Here is a 20,178-nt window from a genome sequence, read left to right as displayed (position 1 = left end):
AAAAGAGGGGGGGGGGAGCTTCCATCAGCCACCCCTCCACCCCGGAAATTATTGAATGAACATGGCGTTACCTGTATTGTACACTTTTATCTACCAGGTAGACCCAGACATCTAATAATAAAGTTGTGGCCTAATTAAAACCATATGTAATGTCTCCTGTCCTTTTGCTCTACCCGGATAACAGATTTGGTTTTGATAAATCGGCATTTTCAAACAACAAGATAATTTTGTGGAAAAATTCCCAACTAGCTCTACTAAATAATACAGTACAAAATAAACAAAATATAAACCAAACATTCATGTGGTATTTATAATCCAGTTAATACCAATCAGGAGATGAGGTACATTTGACATGTATCTGGAGCTGAATTACAAACTTTGTCAGACTTTTCTAAATAGCTTCTAAAACTGCATATAAAACTGCATATATGAGGGCAAATAAGTATTTGCTTCTGCAGATTAGGTAATCATAGAATTATAGAATCATAGGATTGGAAGGGACCTCAAGAGGTCATGTAGTCAGGTCCCCTGCACTCATGGCAGGACTAAATATTACCTAGAACTTCCCTGACAGGTGTTTGTCTAACCCACTCTTCAAAATCTCCAATGATGGAGATTCCACAATCTCCCTGGGCAGTTTATTCGAGTGCTTAACCACCCTCACAGTTAGGAAGTTTTTCCTAATATCCAACCTAAACTTCCTTTGCTGCAATTTAAGCCCATTACTTCTTGTCCTATCCTCAGTTGTTAAGAAAAACTATTTTTCTCCCTCCTCCTTGTAACAACATTTTATGTACTTGTAATTGTGCCTCCAGTAACAATACTCAACTTTCATAGTGCTTTACCCTTTGCAAAAATTAAACCACTAACTTAAAAAAAAATAAAAGAAAAATAAAACACAATTGTCTGCCTGTTTTGCAAACACAGTTTATGTGTGTCCAGGCACAATTTGGGTATTTGAATGCAAGATGCATAACTAGTCATTTTTGCATAGAGTTAACAAATTGCACCACAGTATTGTGAAAAATCCCAGAACCATCATCATTCTCAGGAATTAAAGTACAGGGGACCACTGAAGTATTAAGCTATCTGCTAAAACTGGAGTGAGAGCCTTTCTCTTATTTTTTCCGTGTCTTAAAGGAGCTCAGCTCTCACTGGACTCTGCCTACCTCTACCTCCTCAATTGCTGAGGAAGAGAGATTCCCCATGCAGGCAAATTTGAATGAGAGCAGCAGGTACGGCTGGTGCCTGACTGGGGAATGTCTTTGACTCCCAGCCATCTTACTAGTAGTAACACAGCAGTAACAAGTAAGGGAAGAAGGAGTGTCACTTACATGCTTTTTATATGTGAAATTTTGACCTTTTCCCAGATTCCTCTTCCCTCCATTTGGAGAGGGGAAGAAGGGGACCTCTCATTACTGACTCATAAGAGGAAAAGGAAACCCTATCATCACCATCTCCAAGATCAGGGGTGGGGAAATGGCCTGTGAATGCCTTCTTTGGTCCTGGTTCTCCCTACTGTTTGGAGGTTTGCACATTTTTAGTAGTGATCCAAGGAACTGGCTCTCACATAACTTACATTTTGGCAGTTCTATTATCACGTGCCTAGGGAAAAGATTGAATTCCGCAGCACTATGACTTTTAATATTTAATTTATTAATTAATTTTGAGTTTATTTTGTTTAAGCATGAGCTTAATTTATTCATTCAGAGTGACAATGGGGAAGAAAGCTTTGAGGGGCTTAATATAAACCTGAGTTTCCTATTATTCTGGGAAACAATTTGTTTCAATTCTACATTAAATTTACTTTTCAGACTTCTGTTCTACAAAATATATATAATTAAGCTCTGCCAAGGACTATGAAAAGTAGATTATAATCCAACAGAACTAATTATGTTTGATCTTTCTTTGCTGTGTGATTTGTATAATAAAAAGAGATGGGAGTGGAACCAGCAGTCCCAGAGGATAGTGTTCCCTGACAGAAGAAATAGCTGAAAAAGCATAATCTCTTGTTTATCATATGTAAGAGGGTGTTTTCCATTGTGTTTCCCATGTGAAAAGCTATTTTTGTCACTGGCAGAGTAGCTATCAATGAGTCAATATCAGACTGGAACCTACTGCACGTATATTTTTACATTACAACTCAACTATAACTGATATTTGCAATAAAAGAATAAAGCTTCCTGTTTTTTTCATTATGTAATTGTCACTTGGAGAACCCAGGCAGTTTCATACCATCTCCAGGGACTTTGCTTTGGGAGATGAAGGAGGTGACACATCTTCACTCTGGGATTCACCAGTGGCTGTTACAGGTGAAAAAATATTACTTCAGAAATTGTTCCAAGTAAAGTAACAGACAGGGGGAGTCCTTTACCTATCTAACACAGCTACAGTATTCCTTAGACAATGCAGTTCACTTGTGACAGTCACAGGTAAATTCGGGGTCTAGGGGGTTTTTTTATGTTTGTTTCTTCAAAATGCATTCAGTCAATGCCCCAGCTCTCTGGAAAATCTGGAACCTACCTACTCTGAAAATTCTCATTATTCAATAAAACCTAATTATCATTAATACCTGATGTAATACATAGCTCTTTGCCATTGTGCTAAATGGCAAATAAAGTACTTTTGAGAGGAGAAGACATTACCTTTTTGCCCTGGGATTAGGCCATACACCTCTCAGAATGGCAGAAAACCAAGGAGCAACTGAAAGAAAATCAAACACACAAAAACAAATGAATAAAAGGGGTATTGCCAAACAAAGTTTAAAACCTATAATAATATTGCCTTGGGCTGTCATAAGGCTTACTATTAAGCTAGAAGACCTTCCAGGCATAGGTTATACAGAAAATACAGAAAGTCATCAGCCACAAAATCTGGATCCAATTTTTTAAGAATTTAAAGTTTTGTGATGTCAGGATGCTGGGATTTTGCCTAGGCCATTATAGGGACAAGTCACAAGGTTAACATCAGGATTCTGATTTGTATTTTTTTTTGTTTGAACCTATACCTAGAAGCAAATAACTGTCTTGGTACCATAATGCTTTTCTCCTTTGAATGAATAACTCGGCATTGTGTTAATGAGCCTCATATTACTGAAGTTCCATCTTTCAGGTAAATTGCAAAACCAATTGCCTTGACCACTTGTGATTATTAAAGATCACTCTGCATAAGAGTAGATGTATTTAATTCTGATGTTCCAGACTAATCCCATTTCAGGTAATTACATTCTGTTTTTCTGTATTCCTCTGATGATTCCCTTCATTGTAGTATTTATTTTTTGTCCTAAAGTGTTTGAATTTTCATCTATGAGACTGTATTTAGTTGTGTAAGGGTGAAGTGAACCATACATATAGTTCAAAAAGTACTTGATCCTGAACCATTGAAGTCAATGAGAGTTTTGCTATTGACTTTCATGGAATCAGAATCAAGCTGTAATATAAAATAAAATGCTACTGAAACAATTAAGCATGTTATGCGGTTTGTACTTTTAGAGAGTCAGGCATCTCATATACGAAAGGAAGTTAACTTGCTAACTATTTAAGTTTCCAGGGATGACCTTATAATTTATGAGCACAAATGAAAATTGCTCTGCTCTACATATTATATATACAAAGCATTTTAATGCATTTTTGTTCAGTGTTTGACATAGGAATGATTCTAATTGGAGAATACTGTTTACACCTGATGTGTTGAGCATTCTGTCTTTCTAAAAGTTAAATGCCTTTACTGTTCCTAATTAAGCTATTTTCCTTTTAAGTTTTTGTCCAGAGAATTATGTGAAGGATGGCAGTGCTGATGAAGATTAATTGGACAAAAAACTAACTTTGTGTCACAGCTGCAAACAAGGCTATTCTGCTGATTACAGTATGAAAATCACAATCTTTAAAAGGATAAGAAAGGAAGGGTTGGGCCTAGTCAGTGCATGAATGGCCTATCTCAAGGAAAACCCAGATGCTGCCAGGGTTTTTTGTGAACCTTTAGATATAATGGTATTCTTCCACTTGAGCTAATGCTGTCCTGATAACTGGGGAGTGTGAGTGCTGTCAATTACTTTCTTCTGTATTGATGTTGTTGTTGGGTGTCATAAATATAAAGGGAAGGGTAAACACCTTTAAAATCCCTCCTGGCCAGAGGAAAAACCCTTTCACCTGTAAAGGGTTAAGAAGCTAGGGTAACCTCTCTGACACCTGACCGAAATGACCAATGAGGAGACAAGATATTTTCAAAGCTGGAGAGGGGGGAGAAACAAAGGTTCTCTCTGTCTGTGTGATGCTTTTGCTGGGAACAGAAAAGGAATGGAGTCTTAAAACTTAGTAAGTAATCTAACTAGGTATGCATTAGATTCTGTTTTGTTTAAATGGCTGAGAAAATAAGCTGTGCTGAATGGAATGGATATTCCTGTTTTTGTGTCTTTGTGTAACTTAAGGTTTTGCCCAGAGGGACTCTCTATGTTTTGAATCTGATTACCCTGTAAGGTATTTACCATCCTGATTTTACAGAGGTGATTCTTTTATTTTTTTTCTTCAATTAAAATTAATCTTTTAAGAACCTGATTGCTTTTTCATTGTTCTTAAGATCCAGGGGTTTGGGTCTGTGTTCACCTGTACCAATTGGTGAGAATTTTTATCAAGCCTTCCCCAGGAAAGGGGGTGTAAGGTTTGGGGAGGATTTTGGGGGGAAAGACGTTTCCAAGCAGGCTCTTTCCCGGTTATATATCTGTTAGACGCTTGGTGGTGGCAGCAATAAAGTCCAAGGGCAAAAGGTAAAATAGTTTGTACTTTGGGGAAGTTTAACATAAGCTGGTAAAAATAAGCTTAGGGGGGTTTTCATGCAGGTCCCCACATATGTACCCTAGAGTTCAGAGTGGGGAAGGAACCTTGACATTGGGTTATTTGATTTGGTCCTTGGAACTGTTGGGTCTTATTTAGTGTATTTTTAAGAGTTTCTCAAGGGAGCACAGAGCATTGGATAGGAACACTTTTATTATAGTTGTAAAACTACAAATAAATAAATGAACACATTGCAATACATTATGCTAAGGGGGATGCACTCTTTCAGATGAGATAAAAAAAAACAAAGTCTAACCATTTGTGGTCATGAAAGATGCCATAATATTCTTTGCAAGGCTAGGAATGCTGCCCAAATCAAAATCAACTTTAATAAAATTTAAGTTGTAAAAAAGTAATTATTCCCTTCTCTTCTTTCAAAACTGCTTGCTGATGCACAATTGCTACTACATCTGTGACCTCCAAATCTCTGGCTATATGACCCGACTCTAATAAGGATAAAGCCTATGAACAAATTTAAACCAACATTATGGAGTTATCATCAGGCCAATCAGTATTAGCTTCCTTCACAGCACAAATGCTTAGTCACTGTTAATTCAAATTTGAATAGGCAATATATTTATAGTGCTGGATCCAACTCACACTGAAATCAATTAAATTATTTCTGATTTACACCCATATAAGTGAGAATAGGATCATGCCCATAAAATCCTCAGTAATTCATATGCACAGTTTCAGACCAGTAAATAGTTTGTTTCTATACCTCATGCAAAGTACCCTCTCTCTCTCTCACACACACACACACTTTTGTGAATACTTTCTAAGAAGTACCATATGTAATTCTTTATGAACAATAATTAACTGTGAGGATGATACACCGATTGCTTCTTTTTAATTTAATAACATTTTCTAATTTCTCCTCACTGATCTGAACCAGTATTTATTTTCTATGTAGTGTTTTGGGGTTTTTTTGGGGGGGGGGAGGTGTGAGAACTTATTAATTTCCCCACTAGTATTATTATAATGAATAGCTAACATATAAAATTTGCTATTCTCCTTTAAAAAAAATTCTTGGATAAGATTATAATGATATAGTTTTATAATTGTTGGTGTTCCGCTTTTTATGTCAATGATCTAGATCTTCAGCTGCCCTGAATTCCATAGGAGGATGCTTCTGTACTTCCCCTCTGAAATCAGAGATGTGGGAATCAGAAAATTTCCAGGTTTCAGAGTAGCAGCCGTGTTAGTTTGTATTCACAAAAAGAAAAGGAATCCTTGTGGCATCTTAGAGCCTAACAAATTTATTTGAGCATAAGCTTTCATGAGCTACAATTCACTTCATTGGATGCATTCAGTGGAAAATACAGTGGGGAGATTTATATACACAAAGAACAATGGGTGTTACTATACACACTGTAAGGAGAGTGATCACTTAAGATGAGCTAATACCAGCAGGAGAGCGGGAGGGTGTGGGGCGGTGGGGGGGGAGAAAACCTTTTGTAGTGATAATCAAGGTGAGCCATTTCCAGCAGTTGACAAGGATGTCTGAGGAACAGTGGGGTGTGTGTGTGGGGAAATAAACATGGCGGAATAGTTTGACTTTGTGTAATGACCCATCCACTCCCAGTCTCTATTCAAACCTAAGTTAATTGTATCCAGTTTGCAAATTAATTCCAATTCAGCAGTCTCTCATTGGAGTCTGTTTTTGAAGTTTTTTGTTGAAGAATTGTCACTTTTAGGTCTCTAATCGAGTGACCAGAGAGATTGAAGTGTTCTCCAACTGGTTTTTGAATATTATAATTCTTGATGTCTGATTTGTGTCCATTTATTCTTTTACGTAGAGACTGTCCAGTTTGACCAATGTGCATGGCAGAGGGGCATTGCTGGCACATAATGGCATATATCACATTGGTAGATGTGCAGGTGAACGAGCCTCTGATAGTGTGGCTGATGTGATTAGGCCCTATGATGGTGTCCCCTGAATAGATATGTGGACACAGTTAGCAACGGGCTTTGTTGCAAGGATAGGTTCCTGGGTTAGTGGTTCTGTTGTGTGGTGTGTGGTTGCTGGTGAGTATTTGCTTCAGGTTGGGGGGCTGTCTGCAGGCAAGGACTGGCCTGTCTACCAAGATCTGTGAGAGTGATGGGTCGTCCTTCAGGATAGGTTGTAGATTCTTGATGATGCGTTGGAGGGGTTTTAGTTGGGGCTGAAGGTGATGACTAGTGACGTTCTGTTATTTTCTTTGTTGGGCCTGTCCTGTAGTAGGTGACTTCTGGGGACTCTTCTGGCTCTGTCAATCTGTTTCTTCACTTCAGCAGGTGGGTATTGTAGTTGTAAGAATGCTTGATAGAGATCTTGTAGGTGTTTGTCTCTGTCTGAGGGGTTGGAGCAAATGTGGTTGTATCATAGAGTTTGGCTATAGACAATGGATCGTGTGGTGTCATCTGGGTGAAAGCTGGAGGCATGTAGGTAGGAATAGCAGTCAGTAGGTTTCCAGTATAGGGTGGTGTTTATGTGACCATCATTTATTAGCACTGTAGTGTCCAGGAAGTGGATCTCTTGTGTGGACTGGTCCAGGCTGAGGTTGATGGTGGGATGGAAATTGTTGAAATCATGGTGGAATTCCTCAAGGGCTTCTTTTCCATGGGTCCAGATGATGAAGATGTCATCAATATAGCGCAAGTAGAGTAGGGGCATTAGGGGATGAGAGCTGAGGAAGCATTGTTCTAAGTCAGCCATAAAAAATGTTGGCATACTGTGGGGCCATGCGGGTACCCATAGCAGTGCTGCTGATTTGAAGGTATACATTGTCCCCAAATGTGAAATAGTTATGGGTGAGGACAAAGTCACAAAGTTCAGCCACCAGGCTTGCCGTGACATTATAGGGGATACTGTTCCCGATGGCTTGTAGTCCATCTTTGTGTGGAATGTTGGTGTAGAGGGCTTCTACATCCATAGTGGCCAGGATGGTGTTTTCAGGAAGATCACTGATGGATTGTAGTTTCCTCAGGAAGTCAGTGGTGTCTCGAAGATAGCTGGGAGTGCAGGTGATATTTCTGTAGCCATGTATTTTTGCATGTGTTTCTATGGCACTTAACTCACTGAGGTTCCGATTCTGAATGGGCTCTCTGAGCACTACTGCAATATAAATATTGAATAATAATATACCATAGGAATCTGAAGGTACGTGACCTAATGATTGGATCTCTCTCTGGAACATTTCTTTCCCCATTGGGAGCGACATGAGGTTGGAATACCTCCAGTGAAATCTATTGCCCTGGAGTGGTGAAAAGAAGATAATGGATCTACGACTTTCCACGGACTTGAAGGGATTCAATATCATAGCTGGTGGTTAGCTGGAATCATTTCCATCCTCAACCCACATACATCCACATCACATTTAGCACTAAATGGGTCCCTTAGCAGTTTCAGAGAAGCCAATGATCAAACTGCCATGCAGAATAAAATACCCTTATTCTTGTAAGTGTTCTTCTTAATCCAGATTTGTGGTGGGACAGCGGGGCTATTGTCAAAGCCAATACCTGTGCTGTAATGTCGTATGGATATAATCAGATTATATTTGATGTCAAAAATACAGATGTTTTGGTGGGACATTTGTCATAGCAATTTTATCTCAAAACAGCAATATATACATATATGTCAGTGTATATAATTCAGTTCATGTACATGGCACACTGGCAAAGCAGCAGTTGAAATCTTATATCAGTTGCAAGTTCCCCGCTTGGCCCACATCTCCCATGATGATGCATCATGGTCTCCTCTCTTCGAGACATTGTGAGAGTCCCTGGTGCATAAAGGGAGATGTCGGCTGGCCAGAGAGAATACCCATACAGCAGAATGGGGATGAGAGGCAACCAAACTGCAACTCCCATGGAACACTGTGGCAGCATGTTTTTAAATGGGTTTTCACTAAGAAATTGAATTTTCCACATAGAATAGATACATTTATTTCATACACACACATGCACATACAATTTCTTCAAAACCCAATTTTCTGTTAACAAACAGTTTTGACGTAAGATTTTCAACCAGCCCTATGAAGAAAGATTTGTCTAAGAATATAAACTTTTAGGTCCTTTGCCAAAGTCAGTTGAACCTTCTGAGGATATTCCACCTCTAATATAAAAATTGTTTCTCCTTAATACTGATCATGAATATATGTTAACATCCACAGAATCCCCTTTAACTGTCTGTCTGTTACCATTGGGAATAGCATACCCTTGTTACACAAAAAGTGACCACTCTCTATTAGTGGTCCGTAGGAGTTAACAAAGAGACAGGACCAACATTTCTAAAGAGTTACACAGTGTTCAGTCATGTGATGCTCATCAATTTTAGTTGTACACTGAAAATATCTCCAGCTCCACTTTGAAAATTTACTTCTATGGATATGATTTACATATGCTGACTCCTAACTTTTTTCCATGCAAAGAATAGAATTACTCTGCACAAGGATTCACAAGGATTTTTATGATTTGACATTATGTAGTGGTTCAACACAAAGTTATGCTATATTCCAAAATGTTTTACCACTAGATCATTATTTACTAATCGGCTTTAGGGTAGCAATAGAACATAACCTCCAAGGCACCAAGATTAATATTTAATCTGATATTTCTGGCCTTTAATATTTTATTACATCCAGGCTATTTCCCATGGTCCTGAAAATACTAAATTCCATTAATGATAATCATGAGCCTCATTGGACTCAGATTTTAACAACTGGCAGCCATACAACTTCTGGAAATTAAAATAAAATAATAATTAGCATAAGAATTTATAAAATAGATGATGTTATTTTGAGTTTCAGCCCAACTCCTTTATTTAGTAATTCCCCTCCAAGCCCCATAAATATGATTATATCTAGAAGGGGGCTGGGATCTGAATCCTTGTTGCAATCTAGTATTCTGTATGGAAAGGGTCATGAGAACTTACTTTCATTGCCCATAAAATCATTAGCAAATGGCAGCATCCTGGGCAACTGATTGTCTACAGGGACAGGCATTGAGATAAGGAGCCTTTCACTCTAGGATGCCAGCTCAAAATAATGCAGGTGAGCCAATTGTTACAGTGTGATGACTCTTTCACTGGCCTAAGCAAAATTGATTGTGGGTTGCAGTCCATTCCCTAATGGCCATGTGCAAACTTCATAGCAACAGATGCTGAACTAAGTGCATTGTCAGCTCCAGATGTCATTCATCCAAGTCAGGGCTGATGCAAAGAACCTTCCACTGTTATTCCTTGCCGTTCTTGTTGTGTGAATAGAAGACTTCCATTTCTAGTGTTTTCATTTGGGTACTGTTAATGAACAGTCATTGTCGTCGTCGTTATCATCATTGTCACTCCCATAACTGCATTTGCCATTGGGGCACCTTCATTGATGAGCAATCAACCAGTTGTTTCCACCCCTGATGATTGTGTGTCAGTACTTTAGTCTCTGCGAAGTCCATTCCTGTCCACTCTTTTATGCTGTCACTCCATCTCTTCTTCTGTCTACCTCTTCTTCTCTTCCTCTGTACTGTCCCTTGGAGGATGATCTTGGATAGGCCAGATGATCTTGTTACATGGTCATACCACTTCAGCTTGTGCTTCTTCATGGTCATCAGGAAGTCTTCATATGACCAGCACATTGGGTGATAATGTTGCGGACCCCTGCATTAGTCACATGGTTAAAGTAGGAGATGCCCAGGATTTTATGGAAGTATCTCATCTCTACTACCTGCATTCTCCATTCAAGTTCTGCCGTAAGTGTCCATGTCTCACACACATACAGAAAAATGGAGATGACCAATGCATGCAGCAGTTTCAGTTTGGATTCCAGAGAGATGTTCTTATTCCTCTAACTTGGCTTTAGCTTTGCCACTGCTGCTGTTGTTTGTGCTGTTCTTGCCAGAATTTCTGCCTTTGATCCTTCATCAGTGATGATTGCCCTCAAATACTTGAACTGTTTCACTGTATCCAGCTCTTGTCCACTGACAGTGATATGCGAGCTGATCCCGTCATGTTTGTTTGTCATCAGCTTTGTTTTTCATGCCATATTTTGCAGAGGTTTCATCCAGTTGTTTCACAAGGTTGGCAAGTTCATCTTCGCTGTCTACCAGGTCGCCAATGGCATCAGCAAACTGAAGATTTGAGATTGTTCGCCCTCCCAGTGCTGACTGTGCATATGTGATCTTCTAGGGCATCAGTCATTAGGCACTCCAACTAGATGTTAAACAGTGTGGGCAAAAGAAAGCAGACTTGCCGGACTCCAACAGTGGTGCAAAACCACTCTCCTATTATGTCATTGACAAGAACTGCAAGGCTACACATACGCATACAGTTGTTCAATGGTAAGAATAAGCTTATGACCAACATTGTACTTCTTCGTGATTGCCCAGAGAGCTTCATGCCTTACTCTATCAAATGCCTTCTTGAAGTCAACAAAGACATGGTAGATGCCTTGCTGGTGTTGTAAGTACTTCTCACATTTAAAAAAACAAAACAAAAAACAATGCTCTAACGAACAGTAGATTCACTTTAAAAACTCTAAACAAAAGCAACCCCTAGAATCTGTTGTCTGGAACTGTAAATTTCCCTTCCTACTCCAATGTGGTCAAAAGCTACTTGCAGGTTCTTTAGGACTGGGATGAAAGGAAAAGGCATAAAACAACAGCTCGGGAGTCTCTCTTTAAGTGTCCTTTATATTCTAACTTAATTGAAATAGACATCATTCCTGGAAGGATATTAAAGACAATTTGCCATTGTTACAAATTTCAGCTAGGAAGGCTTTTTTAGTGTCTAGAAGTTTTAGTCAAGTACAAACAATTATATTAATAGATAAGCTTTACTTTTCCACAGATATGAACCCAGCTTCTTCAATAAATTTGGGGTCCCTGAGAATATGGAGCTGCTTAAGAACTAATTTTGCCCTCTAGAAAGCAGCATGGGTGGCTCCAGTTTCTTCAAAATTACACACAAAAGGACTTCAGATGGTGAGTTCAAAGAGAATAGAGACTTCAACCATAATACATTTCTTGTAGGTTTCAAGTGTTGTTCTATAACCTTTCATTATCTCCTACTAGGTTTTTGAAACAAATGAACACAGGAAATTCAGAACAGAACAGAAAAATTACTCATCTTCTCTGGTATTTTGTATCCAGTAATAACAATGGCCAGTACTAGGTGATTCCATAATGGAGATTGTGTCAGTTCAGCACAGCATTTAAGAATATGCTTGATGGTCAATGGAGTAATTCATGTGTGTAAAGTTAAGTACATACATAAGTGGGAGCAGGATTGGGTCCTTAGATTATAAAGAACATAGAACCCCAAGATACAATTATATGTCTATGAATACATTTCTTTCTAACCCCAGATTCTACTGTATTATCACCCCCACGTGGAAATTTTATTTAAAAAAAATATTTTGGAAAATGTAGCTATAGCACAGCTCTCCTCTCCCTACAACATAAATATCCTTCTTCTGTAGTTTATATCCAGTAATAACAGTACACTGTTTATTATTATCCCATCCAATTTCAGAAATGCTTGTTATGTCTGGGTAACATTCCATTGACAAACATGATTAGTCACCAATTTTTGCTTTTAAGTTTCTTGCATTAGTATGAATAGAGATCTTTAGGGCCTGAACGTGTGCCCATTAAAGTCAATAGCAAAGCTCCCATTGACTTCAGTGGTGCAGGATCGAGATCTGAAAGCTTTTCTTATCTGTGCTCCCATTTTGATTATATTGTCTGTTTATGTCCTCAACCTGTGCTTCCCCAGCACGACTGTACTTTCTAATCTATTCTTTACTACTGGATTGTTTCTCTTTACTAGAACTGGTTGAAAATGGCCATTCATGATGTGAGTTTTTTTTGGAAAAATAAGTTTACGAGATTTTGTTTTTGCTTGAAATTTTGTTGTGCAAATGTTTGAAATTTTATTCTGTTTGGGTGGGGGGAAATCCCTCCCTCCCCCTCTCTCTCTCTCTCTCTCTCTCTCTCTCTTTTTCTCTTCTCTCCCTTCCCCCCCCCCTTTTTATTTTTGGGGAAAACAAAATAGATTTGGGAAAAGCCACTTTCTCTTTCTCTCTCTTTTGCTTCCCCCTACACTTTTCCTCTGACATTTTTAAATTGTTTTTCACTGGGGATAAAAAAACAAAACAAAAACATAAAATGGTACTTGTGTTATTGTCTCTCACTTAGAGAGAAAGTGTTAATTTTAAAAGTGAAAATGATTTTTTCTCTCACTTTCTAACTTAAAAAAATCCTACTTTTATAGAAAAAGTAGATATAGGCCTAAAAACTGATAAAAAGTAAAAAAATGTCCTCACAAGTTCAGAATGAAACATTTTGAAAATACTGAACATTTTCATTGGGGATGTTTTGAATACTTTCACTTGGACTAGATGACCTCCTGAGGTCCCTTCCAATCGTGATATTCTATGATCTTTTCCTCACATTTTTCCTATTATACCCCATTTTGGGATTAAAGAAAAAATGAGCAAAAAATATTTCCCCTTGCTCTACCTAGGCCTGTCATCTCTATAAAGTATTGAAAACTGTGTTAAAATTGCAACTCATTACTTTAGGTATGTAAGGAGTTTACTGGTCCTGCTTGCAGGCTAGAAGGCTCTCTAGGGAAGCCTGTGATCTGGTGTAACAGCAGTGGACAAAAAGCCAACCTAGAGCAAGGTGCAGTGAGTTGTGCCCATCTTGTCTCTCTTTGTTTTTGGTTCTTGTATGTTGTTATTCTGAATTCTAAGACATAAAGTAGTATTACGTTGCAACCTTCCAGAAAGAGTATTTTATGGTTTTTATCTCACTTCTCTCTGTGTATATGGGTGAACTTAACAATCCCTGATGTATTTGTCTGCAACGAGTACTATTCAAGACTTGCCAAATTTTATTCAGCTTCTAGTTTAACTAATCCCCCCAAACCTTCTTGAATCTCTATGGCAACAGTACAGCCCTTCTGTACAGGCTCTCCTTTCCCTGAAAGTTTTCTCAATGCTTAATACATTAAAACTGCTCCTCTTTACATCACTCTCAATACCATTTTTTTTCCATCTATCAGTGTAATATATCCTGTCTAGCTTGGCCTGTGAGTGGAACCAGAAGTATTTAGGAGAAATCTACCAAAGAAGGCCTTAATGTAATCCTTCTTCTCTATAATCTAACATTGGCTTCCACAATATCTTTCTCAAACTTCTTGGATACACTACTATAGAATACAGGCCCTGCATCAGAGTGTGTCTATGTGGTGTTTGTTGGGGAGAACATAAAAAAGCTGGTTTTGCTTTATGAATTTTCTTGAAGACTAGGATGTACAGTTTAAACCCCAAAATTGTAAAATTGTAATATGCAAATATTTTAAATGGCCATGGGAAATGTTAGTATTATGTATATTAAAGATACATCATCTACCATATATGAGGATTTTATTTTTTGAGATAACGAAAATACTTATGCAGAGAAAAATAAATATTAGGCAATTCCTTGAGTAGGACAGGCTATGAATCCATCAGGTAAGGTAAGAAGTGGCTAAGGGTTAATTTAAATACCTGCTTAACAGGTATCAATGAATGGAACTGTAACATAGTGTTTTGACTGATTGTACCGCTCAAAGCTCTCATGTATAGTATATAGTGCTGAAGTGGATAGCTGGCAATGGCAAATATTTTCATTAATTAAAAGATACTGCTGAAGGATGTGTATCCAGAAGGCCATTAGCTAAAAAAGAGGAAAAGAAACATAAAGGTTATAAGTGAAAAGAGCTAATGTGGTCTATGGCTGCTTTCTCTTGCGGATCCTGTCACTGATAAGGAATTTGTCTCCAAAGGTCTGGAACCATCAGAAGAGATAATGAGACTTGATGCATACATTTCTAGTTTCTTTTTAACTAGAGTTACAACAGAACAGAAGCATGGTATAACAACTCAGTTACAAATCTGGACCCTTTAGATTTAGTTTTGGTTGCTTTCAGAATATATTTTCCTTTATGTGAGATTTGTATTTCTTTAATTGTGAAATCAGGTTAAAGAACCAAACCATTATTTCTGTACATGCAGATGCATAAAAAGTACAATTTATATTTAGATATTAGTTTTGGTCCATCCTGGCATTTTGCATTTAATATAAACGTATAGGATGAAATCCTGGCATAACTTTCATTGACCTCAGTAAGATCAGGATTTCATGTAATATAATAAATAAACTTTTATATAATAAATAAGCAATAATGATACATATTCAAAGTAAAATATGTAAAAATTACAACTTTCAATTCTGATGTTGCACAAACATTTCTGATAGTTTAAATCTCTCACCTTTTAGCCCCTCAGATTCATGAATTGTCAGACCTTCAACCCATGAGTGGCTCAGGGCCTGCAAAATTGTGCATGAAATTCTGCATTTGGTGAAAAAAGGAAATAGTTATCAGACTTTTTTTTTAATGGTGTCTGTCTGAAGTTTCTTAGTAGTTTTCATTTTTAGAATATGTCCCAGAATTTTTTAGGCAGAGTACAGGTGAGATAATCCAATGTGCTTGATAAATTCATAAATTTCACATGGCTTATCACTTCTGCTCACATCAAGCTCTTTTAGTTGAGCAGGTCTGTGTGACATCAGATGTTAAGATTTTAATACAAAATGGTATTTTAGGACTCTCTTATGTTATTTGTTGTTTTCTCTAAGCCCTATGCACTTTTGATAACTAAGGAACCTGGTGAGGTTGATGGAAGAAGTCACAATAAAATGTTTAAATAGTTCTTTAAACCATTCCTAACAGATTTTATTTTTCTGTAAATACATGTGATATGCAGAATTTGTGGTACAACATAAAAGGTTTACAGGCCCTCTTTTTGCAGTATAACTCACTCATGGCTTTAATACTTGTGAATAATATAATCATCTCTCACTCATGCCTGTGAAAAACCATTATTTTCACCATAAAATTAACCCTGTGCAGAAAGCCAGCACAAGCCAGAGTTAAATTCCACGTAAGCCTCTCTGAACAGGGATGATTTTCACCATAATGCTTACAGAAAGATCCCTAAGAATTTATTAGAATATTCTTTCTATAGAATTGTTAATCATCATATAGACTGTATTAGAGATATGTATCTTAGCTATAGAATTCTATTGTTTGTTTGTTAAAAAAACAGGATAGAAAGAATAGAGAATATAACAGAGAACTGATTTTCTATTAAATTTTGTAGGTTTTTACAGCAATTTATATGGAACCATATTGCATTTGAAGGGAAATTGGTTCCTCTCTATTAAACTCTACATGTCTTTTCCATAAAGAAAGAACAACTACGTGTGTGTGTGTGTGTGTGTGTGTGCAGAGAAGATAAAGGAAAGGATGGTCATTAAAAAGAAAAACATAGAATTATGTCCACACAGAAATGTTCCTTTTCACTTTTTTTTTTAAATTCAGTAATTGCAATGATAAATGTTACAGCAGATGCTATTTTCTTTAATGATAGAAGAATTTTAAAAGCAGCCACTTCCTTCCACAACCACTAGAGCAGCTGTCAAGAGTGAACCTTCAGGATCTGCTCTGTATATGAACAAGCAGTCGTTTTTGTTTGTTTGTTTGTTTTGTTTTTCCCTCTCTATGTGAAAAACAGATGGTGTTCTAGTAAAAAGACTGATTCATTATAAGAACCAGCGTTTGACACTTTTTCTGCACTTAACACACTTAAAAATTTAAATGCTATTCAAAACAAAGAGTGATTGTAAAACCAAAAGGAATTCTAATGAAAACTTACAATATGCAGATAAAATAAATCATACATTAATATTTAAACTGGAACTATAAATGAGTTTCTGCAAGAACCCTAAGTGGACTCTGTTTGCACAGGTTTTGTAATTAAAAACGTGAAATCAGGTAAAAAAAAGCTCAGAGTACCCCGCTCATTCACTGAATATACCAGTGTTTTGGAATCTGTTTGTTATTCCTCACGTTTTCTCATCTGCTTCTTATCAAATACAATCAACAAAGAAATTCAAATTACATGTTTTCTCTTAACTTTGGAATTGTTTGTATTTTTTCCTTTCTGCAGTTTTAAAATTGGTATGACGAAGTGGAGAACCAGGCCCATCATTTTCCTATATGTATACTGCTGCCAGTCAGTCTCTCTCTCTCTCTCATTTAACTTGATATTTTACTTGTTCTACCAGATGAAAGACGAATCTCTTGCACTAACTACTGAACTGTTTGATGGGTGACTTTATGAAGAACAAATTAAGGGACACAAATATAGGTAGCCTTAAAATATTAATTAGGCTTATCAGAATATAAAGGAAGGGGGGAAATACCAAACATTGCCAGATATTTTAATATATATTTAAAATATTTATATATTTTAATGGCAATATTACTTAGTTTTAATAGCTGGAAGTTGATGAAAAACTGCATAGAAAACACAGTGAATGAACATGAGCTTTTCTTGAGCACAAGAAAAAGTGGAAAAATATCACTTATTGTCACCACAATTTCAGTGTATTTTTTCTCTAAGTGAACATCAGTTATCACGTGTACAACCCAAATTATGTCACAGACAAGGCAGAGAAATTTGCTGTATGATGTTAAATTCACACAATGCAGTAACACTGAACAAATTTTCTCACTGGAAAGATTTTTTTAAAATCTGTTTTTCTTGTTTAAAAAAAATCTTTATTGAAATATTTGAAAGTTATTTTTTCCCTAATGTGCTCAGTGGTCTGATTGTTTTGTCACATACAATGAAATCTCCTTGCGTCATAGACCATATTTTTGTTCTTTTTTTGTACAGTGCCTAATTCAGTGGGGTCCTGATCCATGATGAGGGCACTTAGGTGCTGCAGGAATACAAATAGATAACAATCATATATTACTCACCAAACTCACTGACCCAGTTTTGTGGAAGGTTCCCAACTTTCCTGGATTGTCCCAGAAACATGTCAGCCAGCTGATGTTGCATGTGATACATTCGGCTCACATGCAGTGTTTTCCACAGGAATTGAAATTGGAGGGGGGGGTGTTCAAATTTACAGGGTGGGGGTCAGGGCCGATGAAGGGTGAGACCATGATGGTGAAGGTGGGTTGTATGGCACCATAGTAAAAACTTAATGTTTCATGACCATTTTATTAGATTTTAAAATTGTCACACAAATTAAAGTTGGCTACTCAAGCCTTCTATGAAGCACTACATCTACATCCTTCTTGGTTTCTTGTTATAATTTTGGACACTCTGTTAATGAACTTCTTGAATGCAATGCATTCATCTTTGGTGGCTTCTTGTGTGGCCGGTACTTCCATTCCGTCAACTGATATGCTCATTAGTTCATTCACATGATCAGGCAGAGGGAGACTTCTTTCAAAACACAAAATTCTATTCAATGACGAAAAAGAACATTCAGCTGTAGCTGTTGTGACTGGGAGTAGCAAGAGATGAATTACTACTTCTTTCAGTCCAGGAAACATAGCACAAAGATTGGGTCGAGCCACTACTGATGATAAAAAAGAACTTGAAGTCAAATCTTCATTCATTCATCATATGATATTCCACTCTGTGTTCAAATTCTCTATTCTGTTCTGAGCACATGGCAGCCACATTGTTGGTAGTGCCTCACTCCACTCAACTGTCGGTGTTTTATAAGACAGGGATCTGTAAAAGCTACATAGAGGTTGAGTAGAATCTAGAAGTCGCTGTTGTAGATTTAAGAATCAAGTCTCTGTACTTTTTCAGATGTCATAACACTTAACACTTCTTGTCCTCTTCACTTAAGGATTCAATATAAATGCCTTCATTAGTCAACTTCTGGACTGAAGTCTTTGCTTCTTCCAGTACTTTTTCAATGGATAGCTCTCTGATTGATCCAAATGTAGCTTCCATTGCTGGACAAAGATCTACCACTGTTGTAGCAGATGCCTTAATGGCATTGTTTAATGTCCCAAGTGGTTTCAACAGTAGACTTATAAGAGAGAGAATGGCAATAGTCTTCTCTGAACGTAGTAGTAAAAGTAATCCACCAGCCTCACCACTTAGATCTATCCCATCTTGGTAGATACTTTCCAAAGCCAGTAATAATGGCTGTAGTAATTTTAAGACAACAGCCAAGGATCGCTCATGAGAAAGTCAGAGTGTTTTCCCAGGTTGGACTAATTTGAACTTCAGTCCCAGTGTATCTTCTATATTTTCCAAGATATTCAGTCTTTTTGGACTCTTGCTGAAAAAATAATATAATGAATATATTAAATTTATAGCTTTTTAAATGCCTTTTGAAGAGTCTGCAGCTCGTACTAGCGCTAGTTGGAGTAGATGGCCTCTGCAGTTAGTATAAGAGACTAGGGTTACACTTTTCTCTGAGCAAAGCTTGTGCTCCACCGTGTATTCCAGAGAAGTTTGCAGCTCCATCAAATGCACAAGCAGCCATTTTTGGGGGGTCCAATTGGCAAGCATTTAACTCTTCTAAGATGTGGGTTGTCACAGATGCAGCCAATCTGTCTTCTATAACTTGAACATCTAGAAATGCATCTGCCGGCCTACCACTGACATCAAGATAACGTACACAGTGACTTAGTACTTGATGACCATTTGCATTGGTGCATTCATCAGCCATGTATGTAATTTTTTTGAATTGAGAGAGAGTTCTTCACTTTTTCAACTGTTGAGTCTTTCACTGTTGCACCACATGTGTTTAGCCAGTCAGTTGAGTTTCTTGCAGAAAGATAGTGAACATTTGCTGGTCTTGTTCGGAACCAGTGTTCAACTTCAGGATAAACAAGTGACAATGGACTTAACTTTGGCCTCCAGTTTGTAGTGTGTGGTATCTCTTGCTTAAATGGAAAGTGTGATGACATGGCCATGTTTGTTCGCATGAACTCTGTTGTATAACAGCCTCATTAACACTCACCGGTGTTGTCCTTGGTCAGTGGAGACTCAGAGGTGCTTTCACATGAGTTCACCTCCCATACATGGATGGCAAGAAGGCACCTTGCTCATTCCTCCAGCTGCTTACGGTTCATTGTGTCACCATTCACTCCATCGCTCTGTTGCCAGTGGCCCTGCCCCATCACTTTCTGCTGCCACCTGCCACCGTGACCTCTGTGCATTGGTCTCCTGAGGTTCCACCCAGCTCTCAGTGATTTCAGCTGAGCTCTCAGTGGGGGAACCTCGCTGCTAGTGCAGTCTGGGCTGTCTCTTCCACGGAAACCCTGTCCCACAGCAGGTCTAAGCACTTAGACCTGATTATCAGTGATTTCAGCTGTAGCGGTTACTTAACACAACAAAAGACTATCTATGGAGCCTAATCAGCTCTGTCTTTAAACAGTGGAGAGGGGCAGGTCAAATCATACTTGTGACTCAGGCAGACCATCAAGTAAAACACCTGCCCT

The 20,178-nt window shown here is 37.8% G+C and overlaps 1 long non-coding RNA gene across 1 annotated transcript; it reads right to left on the bottom strand.

Annotated features, from left to right (window-relative positions):
* Positions 1 to 1,158: 1,158 nt before the first annotated feature.
* LOC122465473 lies at positions 1,159 to 18,622 on the bottom strand. The gene is made up of 3 exons (XR_006290370.1): positions 18,217 to 18,622; positions 11,518 to 11,524; positions 1,159 to 1,169 (listed from the first exon to the last, which is right to left on the bottom strand). It is a non-coding gene; the product is annotated as an uncharacterized LOC122465473 (long non-coding RNA).
* Positions 18,623 to 20,178: the final 1,556 nt, after the last annotated feature.

Source organism: Chelonia mydas, chromosome 4 (genome assembly GCF_015237465.2).
Source record: "Chelonia mydas isolate rCheMyd1 chromosome 4, rCheMyd1.pri.v2, whole genome shotgun sequence".
Classification (NCBI taxonomy): domain Eukaryota; kingdom Metazoa; phylum Chordata; order Testudines; family Cheloniidae; genus Chelonia; species Chelonia mydas.
Note: the sequence above shows the minus strand (reverse complement) of the source record. Positions and strands in the feature narration are given on the sequence as shown.